Below are 12,142 nucleotides of genomic sequence, written 5' to 3' on the forward strand. Positions count from 1 at the left end.
TTGATAGTGCTTCGTGAAAGTGTGCAGACTAGACCACGTAGCTGCCTGACACACCTGCTCAGCCGTCGCCCGGTGCCGCAAAGCCCAGGACGCACCTACGGCTCTGGTAGAATGGGCTTTCAACCCTGAAGGAAGTGGAAGCCCAGAAGTACGGTAGGCCTCGAGAATCGGTTCCTTGATCCACCGAGCCAAGGTTGACTTGGAGGCCTGAGAGACCTTACGCTGGCCAGCGACAAGGACAAAGAGCGCGTCTGAACGGCGCAGGGGCGCCGTGCGAGACACGTAGAACCGGAGTGCTCTCACTAGATCCAAAGAGTGCAAATCCTTTTCACACTGGTGAATTGGATTAGGGCAAAAGGAAGGCAAGGAGATATCCTGATTGAGATGAAAAGGGGATACCACCTTAGGGAGAAATTCCGGGACAGGACGCAGAACCACCTTATCCTGGTGGAAAACCAGGAAGGGGGCTTTGCATGACAGCGCTGCAAGCTCAGACACTCTCCGAAGTGATGTGACTGCCACCAGGAAGGCCACCTTCTGAGAAAGACGGGAGAGAGAGACATCCCGCAGCGGCTCAAAAGGTGGCTTTTGAAGAGCCGTCAGAACCCTGTTAAGATCCCAAGGTTCCAACGGACGTTTGTAAGGTGGGACCATGTGGCAAACCCCCTGCAGGAACGTGCGGACCTGCGGAAGCCTGGCTAGACGCTTTTGAAAAAACACGGAGAGCGCCGACACTTGGCCCTTGAGAGAGCCGAGGGACAAACCCTTGTCCATTCCAGATTGTAGGAATGAAAGAAATGTGGGTAAAGCAAACGGCCATGGAGGAAAACCGTTATCAGAGCACCAGGATAAGAAGATTTGCCAAGACCTGTAATAGATCTTGGCGGACGTTGGCTTCCTGGCTTGTCTCATGGTGGCAATGACATCCTGAGATAACCCTGAAGACGCTAGGAGCCAGGACTCAATGGCCACACAGTCAGGTTGAGGGCCACAGAATTCAGATGGAAAAACGGCCCTTGTGACAGCAAGTCTGGGCGGTCTGGAAGTGCCCACGGTTGACCCACCGTGAGATGCCACAGATCCGGATACCACGACCGCCTCGGCCAGTCTGGAGCGACGAGAATGACGCGACGGCAGTCGGACCGGATCTTGCGTAGTACCCTGGGCAGCATCGCCAGAGGGGGAAACCCATATGGCAGTCGAAACTGCGACCAATCCTGGACCAGAGCGTCCGCTGCCAGAGCTCTGTGATCCTGAGACCGTGCCATGAAGGCCGGGACCTTGTTGTTGTGTCGTGACGCCATGAGATCGACGTCCGGCGTTCCCCAGCGGCGACAGATCTCTCGAAACACGTCTGGGTGAAGAGACCATTCCCCCGCGTCCATGCCCTGACGACTGAGAAAATCTGCTTCCCAGTTTTCTACGCCCGGGATGTGAACTGCAGAGATGGTGGAGCCTGTGACTTCCACCCACTGCAGAATCCGCCCGACTTCCTGGAAGGCTTGACGACTGCGAGTGCCGCCTTGGTGGTTGATGTAGGCGACGGCAGTGGCGTTGTCTGACTGGATTCGGATCTGCCTGCCCTCCAGCCACCGATGGAAAGCCAATAGGGCTAGATATACTGCCCTTATCTCCAGAATATTGATCTGAAGGGACGATTCTATTGGAGTCCAGGTTCCTTGAGCCCTGTGGTGGAGAAAAACCACTCCCCAACCTGACAGGCTCGCGTCCGTGGTGACCACGGCCCAGGTTGGGGGAGGAAGGATTTTCCCCGAGACAGAGATGTGGGTAGGAGCCACCACTGAAGTGATGTTTTGGTTGCAAGTGAAAGAGAGATGTTCTTGTCCAGGGAAGCCGAACTCTTGTCCCATTTGCGAAGAATGTCCCATTGGAGTGGCCGTAGATGGAATTGCGCGAACGGCACTGCCTCCATAGCTGCAACCATCTTCCCCAGGAAGTGCATGAGGCGCCTTAAGGGGTGTGACTGACTCCGAAGAAGTGACTGCACCCCCGCCTGCAGAGAAAGCTGTTTGTCCCGCGGTAGCTTGACTAACGCTGGCTGGGTATGAAACTCCATCCCGAGGTAAGTCAGTGATTGGGTCGGCGTCAACTTGGATTTCGGGAAATTGATGATCCACCCGAACTGCTGGAGAGTCGCCAGAGTGACGGTAAGACTTTGTTGACATGCCACCCGAGAAGGGGCCCTGACTAGGAGATCGTCCAAGTAGGGGATCACCGAGTGGCCCTGAGAGTGCAGGACCGCCACGACGGATGCCATGACTTTGGTGAAAACCCGTGGGGCTGTCGCCAGGCCGAAGGGCAATGCGACGAACTGCAGGTGTTCGTCCCCGATGGCGAAACCCAGGAAACGTTGATGTTCGGGTGCGATCGGCACATGGAGATAAGCATCCTTGATGTCGATCGATGCTAGGAAGTCTCCTTGTGACATCGAGGCGATGACCGAGCGGAGAGATTCCATCCGAAACCGTCTGGTTCTCACATGTCTGTTGAGCAGCTTGAGGTCCAGAACGGGACGGAATGACCCGTCCTTTTTTGGCACCACGAACAAGTTGGAGTAAAATCCGCGACCACGTTCCTGAAGGGGAACGGGAATCACAACTCCTTCTATCTTTAGAGCGTCCACTGCCTGAAAAAGTGCGTCGGCCTGTGCGGGGGGTGGGGAGGTTCTGAAAAAACGAGCCGTAGGTCGAGAGCTGAACTCTATCCTGTAACCATGAGACAGAATGTCTCTCACCCATCACCCAGGCGTCGCCAAAGCGGGAGAGCCTGCCACCGGATGTGGCTAGATGAGGCCGAGAGTCATGAGGAGGCCGTCTTGGAGGAAGTGCCTCCTGCGGCCTTTTGGGGGCGTGACTTGGACCGCCACGCATAGGAGTTCCTCTGGCCTTTCTCCGGCCGGTTGGACGAAGAGGATTGGAGCTTGGCTGAGGGACGAAAGGACCGAAACCTTGATTGGATTTTTCTCTGCTGAGGTCTCTTAGGTTTGGACTGGGGTAAGGAGGAGTCCTTTCCCGAGGATTCCTTAATAATCTCATCCAACCGTTCGCCAAACAAACGTTCGCCAGAAAAAGGCAAACCAGTTAAGAACCTTTTGGAAGCAGAGTCTGCTTTCCATTCGCGCAGCCACATGGCCCTGCGGACTGCCACGGAGTTAGCGGATGCTACAGCCGTACGGCTAGCGGAGTCCAGGACGGCGTTCATGGCGTAGGACGAAAATGCTGATGCCTGAGAGGTCAAGGAAGACACATGCGGAGCAGAATTCCGCGTGACAGCATTAATCTCAGTCAGACATGCCGAGATTGCTTGGAGAGCCCACACAGCCGCAAAGGCCGGGGCAAAAGACGCGCCCGTGGCCTCATAAATAGACTTCACCAAGAGCTCTATCTGTCTGTCAGTGGCATCCTTCAGGGATGAGCCATCGGCAACAGACACAACGGACCTAGCAGCCAATCTAGAGACTGGAGGATCCACCTTGGGAGAGTGTGCCCAGCCCTTAACGACTTCAGGTGGAAAGGGATAACGCGTGTCAGTGTGCCGTTTAGCAAAGCGCTTGTCCGGGACCGCTCTGGGCTTCTGGACAGCGTCCCTGAAGTTAGAGTGATCAAAAAACGTATTGCGCGTACGTTTGGGGAATCGAAATTGGTGTTTCTCCTGCTGAGAAGCCGACTCCTCTGCAGGAGGAGGTGGTGGTGAGAGATCCAACACCTGGTTGATGGACGAGATAAGATCATTTACTAAGGCGTCCCCCTCAGGGGTATCAAGGTTAAGGGCGAAGTCAGGGTCAGAGCCCTGAGCTCCCACGTCCGCCTCGTCTTCCTGAGAGTCCTCAAACTGGGATCCACAGCAGCGTGAGGAGGCCGGGGAAGAATCCCAGCGAGGCCGCTTAGCAGGTCTGGGGCTGCGATCCGGCCAGGAGTCCTCCACCAGGGACCTAGGGGCTATCCTGGGAGCACGCTGCGGCGCGGACCGACAAGGGCCTGGAGGAGACAAACTAACAGGGACCGGGGCCTGTGAAGAGCCCGGTCTGGACTGCAATGCCTCAAGCAGCTTAGATGACCATTTGTCCATAGACTGTGCAATGGATTGAGAAAGTAAACCTAACTTCACAAATGGGCGACAGCCACCTGAAGGATGCGTCTGCCCAAGCTCGCATCTGCCGAAGCATGAGCATGCACTTGGTAGTGCTTCGAAAAGGTGTGCAGACTAGACCAAGTGGCAGCCTGACAGACCTGCTGAGCCGTAGCCTGGTGCCTGAAAGCCCAAGAGGCACCGACAGCTCTGGTCGAGTGCGCCCTAATCCTCGGCGGGGGGGGGGGCACCTGAGAACATTGGTAGGCATCGGATATGGCCGACCTAATCCAACGAGCTAGGGTCGGTTTAGAAGCCGAGAGACCCTTGCGCTGACCTGTGGTCAGCACAAAAAGAGAGGTGCACCGCCTAAGAGCGGCGGTGCGTGACACATAGATCCGGAGCGCCCGCACCAAATCTAAAGTATGCAACGCTTTCTCAAAGCGATGCACAGGGGCCGGACAAAGGGAAGGCAATGAAATGTCCTGGTTAAGGTGGAAAGGAGACAGCACCTTAGGGAGAAAGTCCGGAGTCGGACGGAGAACGACCTTGTCTTGGTGAAAAACCAAAAAGGGTGACTCCGAAGAGAGCGCAGCCAAATCAGAGACTCTCCTGAGAGAAGTTATGGCCACCAGAAAGACCACTTTCTGTGAAAGACGAAACAAAGAAACCTCCCTAAGAGGCTCAAAGGGGGGTTTCTGTAAGGCCATGAGGACCAGGTTGAGGTCCCAGGGATCCAGAGGCCGCCGGTAAGGCGGAATGATGTGAGATGCGCCCTGCATGAAGGTGCGCACCTGAGCCCGTCGGGCGATACGCCGCTGGAACAACACTGACAGAGCCGAGACCTGTCCCTTGAGGGAATTGAGGGATAGTCCTAGCTGCAGACCGGACTGTAGAAAGGACAGGATGGTCGGCAAGGAGCATGGCCGGAAGAGCGACACCAGGACAGGAAAATCCTCCAAGTCCTGTGGTAAATCCTGGCCGAGGAAGACTTCCGAGCCTGAGTCATAGTGGAGATGACCTCGGAAGGAATGCCTGAAGCCGCCAGGATCCAGGACTCAAGAGCCACGCCGTCAATCTGAGAGCCGCAGAATTCTGGCGGAAAAACGGACCTTGTGAGAGAAGGTCTGGGCGGTCCGGGAGATGCCACGGCACCTCTACGGACAGACGGAGCAGGTCTGGGTACCAAGCTCGCCTGGGCCAGTCTGGAGCAATGATTATGACCCGACGGCCCTCCATTCTGATCTTGCGCAGGACTCTGGGCAAGAGAGCTAGAGGGGGAAACACGTAGGCCAGACGGAACTGGGACCAATCCTGAACCAGCGCGTCCGTCGCCAAGGCCTGAGGATCGTGGGAGCGAGCCACGTAAACCGGGACCTTGTTGTTGTGCCGGGATGCCATTAGATCCACTTCCGGAGTGCCCCACTTGCGGCAGATTGATCGGAACACTGCCGGATGCAGGGCCCACTCGCCGCTGACCACGATTTGACGGCTGAGATAATCTGCCTCCCAGTTTTCTACGCCTGGGATGTGGACTGCGGATATGGTGGACTTGGAGTCCTCCGTCCACTGAAGGATACGTTGAACTTCCAACATTGCCAGGCGGCTGCGTGTCCCGCCTTGGTGATTGATGTAGGCAACTGCTGTCGCGTTGTCTGACTGGACTCGAATGTGCTTGCCCGCCAACAGGTGGTGAAAGGCTACGAGAGCTAGGAGCACAGCTCTGATTTCCAGCACATTGATCGAGAGGGCTGATTCGGACGGAGTCCAAGTGCCCTGTGCTCGGTGGTGGAGAAACACTGCTCCCCAGCCGGATAGACTGGCGTCCGTGGTGAGAATCACCTAGGAAGGGGCCAGAAAAGGAGCGTCCCTGGGACTGAGAGAGGGGCCGAAGCCACCACTGAAGAGAGCTCCTGGTCTGTGGCGACAGAGCCACTAGCCTGTGCAAGGAAGAGGTCCGCTTGTCCCAACAGCGGAGGATGTCCAGCTGCAGGGGACGCAGATGGAACTGGGCAAAGGGAACCGCTTCCATTGACGCCACCATCTGACCCAGCACCTGCATTAGGTGCCTGATGGAATAACGGCGGGGCTTCAACAGAGAACGCACCGCCAGATGAAGGGACTGCTGTTTGACTAAGGGCAGCTTCACAAGTGCCGGCAGAGTCTCGAATTGCATCCCTAGGTACGTAAGTTCCTGGGTCGGAGTCAGAGTGGACTTGGACAGATTGACAAGCCACCCGAATTGAACAAGCGTGGCGAGAGTGAGCGAGACACTCCGCTGACAGTCTGCACTGGATGAAGCCTTGACGAGAAGGTCGTCCAGGTAAGGAATCACTGCCAACCCCTGGAGGTGCAGAACCGCAACCACTGCTGCCATGACCTTGGTGAATACACGAGGGGCCGTGGCTAACCCGAAGGGGAGAGCCACGAATTGGAAATGTTCCTCTCCGATTGCAAAACGTAGCCAACGCTGGTGTGAAACTGCAATTGGCACATGCAGATAGGCATCTCTGATGTCGATGGATGCTAGAAAATCTCCCTGGGTCATTGAGGCAATGACCGATCGCAGAGATTCCATGCGAAAGTGCCGCACCTGAACATGCTTGTTGAGAAGCTTGAGATCCAGGATGGGCCGGAAGGAACCGTCCTTCTTGGGGACTAGGAAGAGGTTTGAGTAGAAACCTCTGAACCGTTCCCGGGCGGGAACCGGTACAATTACTCCGTTGGCCTGCAGGGAAGCCATGGCCTAAGAGAAGGCGGCGGCTTTGGAGCAGGGGGGAGTGGACAGAAAAAATCTGTTTGGCGGGCTGGAAGAAAATTCTATCCTGTAGCCGTGGGAGATGATATCCCGCACCCACTGATCGGAGACGTGTTGGAACCACACGTCGCCAAAGTGGGAGAGCCTGCCACCGACCAAGGACGTTGCTGGCGCAGACAGATAGTCAAGAGGAGGCTGCCTTAATGGCAGCGGCTCCTCCGCTCTTCTGAGGACGCGGCTTCGTGCGCCAGCTGGGTTTTCGATCCTTGGCTGAGTTAGTGGACGAGGCTGAGGGCTTAGAGGATGACCAGTTAGAGGAACGAAAGGAACGAAACCTCGACTGGTTCCTGCCCTGGACAGGTTTCCTGGTTTTAGTTTGTGGCAAGGAAGTACTCTTCCCGCCAGTAGCTTCCTTAATAATTTCATCCAGTTGTTCACCGAACAGCCGGGACCCAGCAAAAGGGAGCCCAGCAAGGTACTTCTTAGAAGAAGCGTCTGCTTTCCACTCTCGAAGCCACAAGATCCTGCGGACCGCGAGGGAATTAGCGGAAGCCACCGCCGTGCGGTGAGAAGCCTCCAGAATGGCAGACATGGCATAGGATGAAAAAGCCGAAGCCTGGGAAGTTAAGGCAACCATTTCGGGCATAGAGTCCCTGGTGAGGGAATGCATCTCCTCCAGAGAAGCAGAGACGGCCTTAAGAGCCCACACCGCTGCAAAAGACGGGGAGAACGAGGCCCCTGCCGCCTCATATACGGATTTGGCCAGAAGGTCAACCTGGCGGTCAGTGGGATCCTTAAGTGAGGTGCCATCGGCCACAGATACAACTGTCCGGGCTGAGATTCTAGACACCGGAGGATCTACCTTTGGTGAATGAGCCCACTCCTTGACCACCTCTGGTGGAAAGGGAAAACGTTCATCAGAACTACGCTTTGGGAAGCGTTTGTCAGGACAGGCCCTGGGCTTGGTCACAGTGGCCTGAAAACTGGAGTGGTTAAAAAACATACTCCTTGCTCTCTTAGGTGAGGTAAACTGGTGTTTTTCTACCAGAGAGGCTTGTTCCTCTGACACTGGTGGATTGAGGTCCAGTACGGAATTAATGGACGCAATCAAGTCACTAACATCCGCATCCCCCTCAGATAAATCAATGGGGTACATAGATGTAGCGTCCGAGCCCACAGTAAAGGCATCCTCCTCGCCCTGCACTTCAGCTCGTGAATCAGAGCCGTGGGACGAGGAAGGAGAAGAGTCCCTGCGTCTCCGTTTAGGAGGACGGGGTCCGGGAACAGATGAAAAATCCTCTGTGAGCTCTGTAGAGCGAGTCGGAGCAGCAGAGGCGCCCTGAGAAGGGGGCTGATGCATGGTCAGCAGAGTCCGGGACAGCTGTCCCATGGAGTCGGCAAAGGACTGGGAGATAGCTTTAGAAAACGATGCTACCCAAGCCGGGGGTTCATCCACCGGGGCTGGAGCAGCCGGAGGGACCCCTGGGGAGACTCCAGGCTGAGGCACCACCATGTTAGAGCAGGCATCACAATGTGGATATGTGCTCGGTTCAGGCAGTATGAGCTTACATGCAGTGCATATAGAGTAAAGCCTTGCAGCCTTGCTCCTAGTGAGAGACATCCTGCTGAGGTGGAGTTTCTGCAGTAAAGAACACACTCCTTCAGAATGACCCCCAGAGAGTGTATAATAAAGCCCACAACCAGAGGTTGTGGCTTACCAGACCATTTTGTGTGCCCTCCGGATTCCACAGCTTGGACCCCCAGACAGATGCAGAGTTGCAGCAGCCAGCGCCAATCAGTGTGTAAACGCTGATAAAATGGCGCCGGAGTGAGGAGGGGGGACGGGGTTTAGTCCAAGAGCGGGAACCGGAGGGCCAAGGAGATATACAGGGGATGGAAACATCTCCTCAGAGAGGAGTGTCCTCCCCTGAGCTGAACGGCCGGTGGGCGGCGCCGCACTGTCCCCCTGCATGACTGACATGCAGGGGCAGTGAAAACGAAACTAGGCCGCAGCCGAAGCCGGGGCCTAAATTTTCTCATGCGACCGACGAGCAGGCACCCTCGGCGCGGTTCTCAGGAGAAAACCAGAGAACAGGCCGGAAATCACAGCAAAGTGACATAACACACTCTCCCCACAATAAATGCACAAGGGACCCCTCAATAACGTCTCAATACTTAACTTATGAGACGCAGGGCCAGGTCCCTGAGGGGTGAGCGCTCCGTCCGGCAGGATCCTGAAAGGGCTGCGGATGGAGACCGGTCTCCTGCAAAGCAGTGAGAACCGTGATGGCTCCCACTTCAAGCCAGAGCCCGAGGGATGGTGAAGGAGCACGGCATGTAAGGCTCCGGCCTTGTAAAATCAACCTTAACAGCACCGCCGACACAGTGGGGTGAGAAGGGACATGCCGGGGGTCCAGCTTGGACCCGCTTTCCTTCCAACTCTTTGAAATCAAAAATCAGATGAGAATGCGTGTGTGTGACCTCCTGAACACAAAGCATTGAACTGGCTAGATGTGGTCATCCAGGGGGTGTATATGCTCGGAGGGAGGAGCTACACTTTTTAGTGTAGTACTTTGTGTGTCCTCCGGAGGCAGAAGCTATACACCCATGGTCTGGGTCTCCCATAAGGAACGATGAAGAAAGGCTCTTTTGCTGCTTAATCAAAAGAGTAAAGGGTGCTTTACACGCTACGATATCGTTAATGTTTTGTCATCGGGGTCACGTTGTTAGTGACGCACATCCGGCGTCATTAACGATATCGCAGAGTGTGACACTGACCAGCGACCTTAAGCGACCTCAAAAATGGTGAAAATCGTTCACCATGGAGAGGTTGTCCGAAAACCAAAAATCGGTAATGGTTGATTATCGATGTGGTTCGTCGCTCCTGCGGCAGCACACATCGCTGTGTGTGACACCGCAGGAACGAGGAACATCTCCTTACCTGCCGCCGGCCGCAATGCGGAAGGAAAAAGGTGGGCGGGATGTTACGTCCCGCTCATCTCCGTCCGTCCGCTTTGATTGACCGGCCGCTTAATGACGTCGCGGTGACGTCGCTGTGATGCCGAACGTCCCTCCCCCTTGAGGGAGGGATTGTTCGGCAGTCACAGCAACGCCGCTGACCAGGTAAGTGCGTGTGACGCTGCCGTAGAGATAATGTTCGCTGCGGCAGCGATCACACGATATCGCATCCACGACGGGGGCGGGTGCTTACACGCTCGATATCGCTAGCAATTGCTAGCGATGTCGTAGCGTGTAAAGCCCGCTTAAGTGTACGTATTCTTGGATTTTATCCAAATAGATTCTTATATTATCCTGCACTTCCTTAAAATAAAGCAGTCATCTTTTCTACTCGGACACGTTGTTCATCTCTGGTCTATGTAGATATATTGCATGCATTTGAAATGTAGATGGTTTAAGACGTGAATGCCTGTCAGACTAGCATTCCCCTAAATTCCCCCTTAGCATCACAATCCTCGGTATCTCTTCTGAGCTGAGATTTACAGCTGCATAGACATACACGCTGTCACTCTCAGATCGGGAGTGTCGGCTAATTAAGTGAATGCATATTCACCCTCTTCCCCACCCACCGCTCTGAGTCCTGCATGGCACCCACCTTCTATGCCTGCTGTCTTGTATTACTGTACTAGGATCACATCACTCTCTCATGAGTTGAAAGTGATAGCTGCATAGACATACACACTGTCCCTCTCAGATCAGCAGTGCCACCAATGATTGCATTGAGCAAGAGCTTAAGTAATTAAGAGAATGAATATTCACCCTCCTCTCCCGTAATCCCGCCTACTGCTCTGAGTCCAGCCCTGCACTGCACCCGCACTCTGCCTGCTGTATTTCCAGTACTGCCAGCCTGAGGATCGCATCTCAATCATCGGCGACGATCCTGAACTGAGGGTAACAGCTGCATAGACATACACACTGTCACTCTCAGCTGAGTCACCGATGATGGCGATGTAATCCTCAGGCTGGAAGTATCCGTAATACAGCAGGCAGAGCGTAAGACCCCGAGCGGTGGGAGGGATTATGGGAGAGGAGGGTGAATATTCAAGCTCTTAATTAGCCATGTGCTTGCTCACTGCAATCATCGGAGGCACTCCTGATCTTAGAGTGACAGCGTGTATGTCTATGTGGCTGTTACACTCGGCTCAGGAGAGTCGCCCACGATTTCAATGTGATCCTCGGGATGGCAGTACTGGTAATACAACAGGCAGAGTGTGGATGCAGTGCAGGACTTGGAGCGGTGGGTGAGATTACGGGAGAACAGGGTGAATATTCATTCTATTAATTAGCCGGGGCTTAGAGCAACACAAGGGGACATTAAAAGTTAAGTACAGTGGTACCTTGCTTAACGAGTAACCCACTTAACGAGAATTTCGCTTAACAAGGAAAGCTTTCTGTAAATTTGTAACCCGCTTTACGAGAAAGCTTTGCTGTACGAGCGAAATCCTCACCGCACACACTTCCGGTTCCATACAGCCACCGTGCTCTGACCCGCACTTGCAGTCCACACAAGAACACACATGTACGCACAAACACACGCACGCACGCACATACAGTATTGTGCTCACCTTACTTTCCGTTCCACCGCCGGTCTCATGGTTCTTGTAGTTCCCGGGTACATTGCGACGTCCTCGCGGCAAACTACAAGACCCAGGAGGCCAGCGATGGAACGGAAGGTAAGGTGAGCATATAATATAACATAATATGTGTACCTTTCGTTTTATCGCCAGCCTCCTGGGTCCTGTAGTCCGCCACTTCACTCCACTCTAGGCTGTGTATCGGCATCCATAGCAACGAGGCAGGAACTTCCTGTCACCGCTACTGAAAGGCAGCGCGCTGGCCAATCAGAGGCAAGCGGCTCTGCCTTTGACGTCAGCGCTCTGACCAGGAAGGTCCTCCCTCGTCGTTATGGTAACGCGATACACAACCCCCACCCCGTACCAGAGAACAGCAAGTCCCAGGAGACCAGCGATGGAACGGAAGGTAAGGTGAGCATATAATATGTGCGTGTGTGTACTTGTGTGTTTGTGTGTGTTTGTTTGTGTATGTCTGCAATGGCACAATAGGGGACCAGGATGGGACATTTAACACGTTGTGGATCGAATCGTTTGCATTGCAATTATTTCCTATGGGAAATCTTGCTTTGCCTAACGAGTAACTTGGTTAACAAGCACAGTCCCAGAACGGATTGTTCTTGTTAAGCAAGGTTCCACTGTATCCTGAAACAGGGCTGCATAAGTCCTATTTCAGGATAATATTTGCTTGAGTATGCAACTAGGG

The 12,142-nt window shown here is 54.5% G+C and overlaps 1 protein-coding gene across 1 annotated transcript in view; it reads right to left on the reverse strand.

Annotated features, from left to right (window-relative positions):
* Positions 1-12,142, reverse strand: part of LOC142311708 (serine/threonine-protein phosphatase 4 regulatory subunit 1-like) — a 136,607-nt gene that overhangs the window by 19,524 nt on the left and 104,941 nt on the right. The gene's annotated exons all lie outside the window — the stretch shown is intronic.

This window comes from Anomaloglossus baeobatrachus, chromosome 5 (assembly GCF_048569485.1).
Source record: "Anomaloglossus baeobatrachus isolate aAnoBae1 chromosome 5, aAnoBae1.hap1, whole genome shotgun sequence".
Classification (NCBI taxonomy): Eukaryota; Metazoa; Chordata; class Amphibia; order Anura; family Aromobatidae; genus Anomaloglossus; species Anomaloglossus baeobatrachus.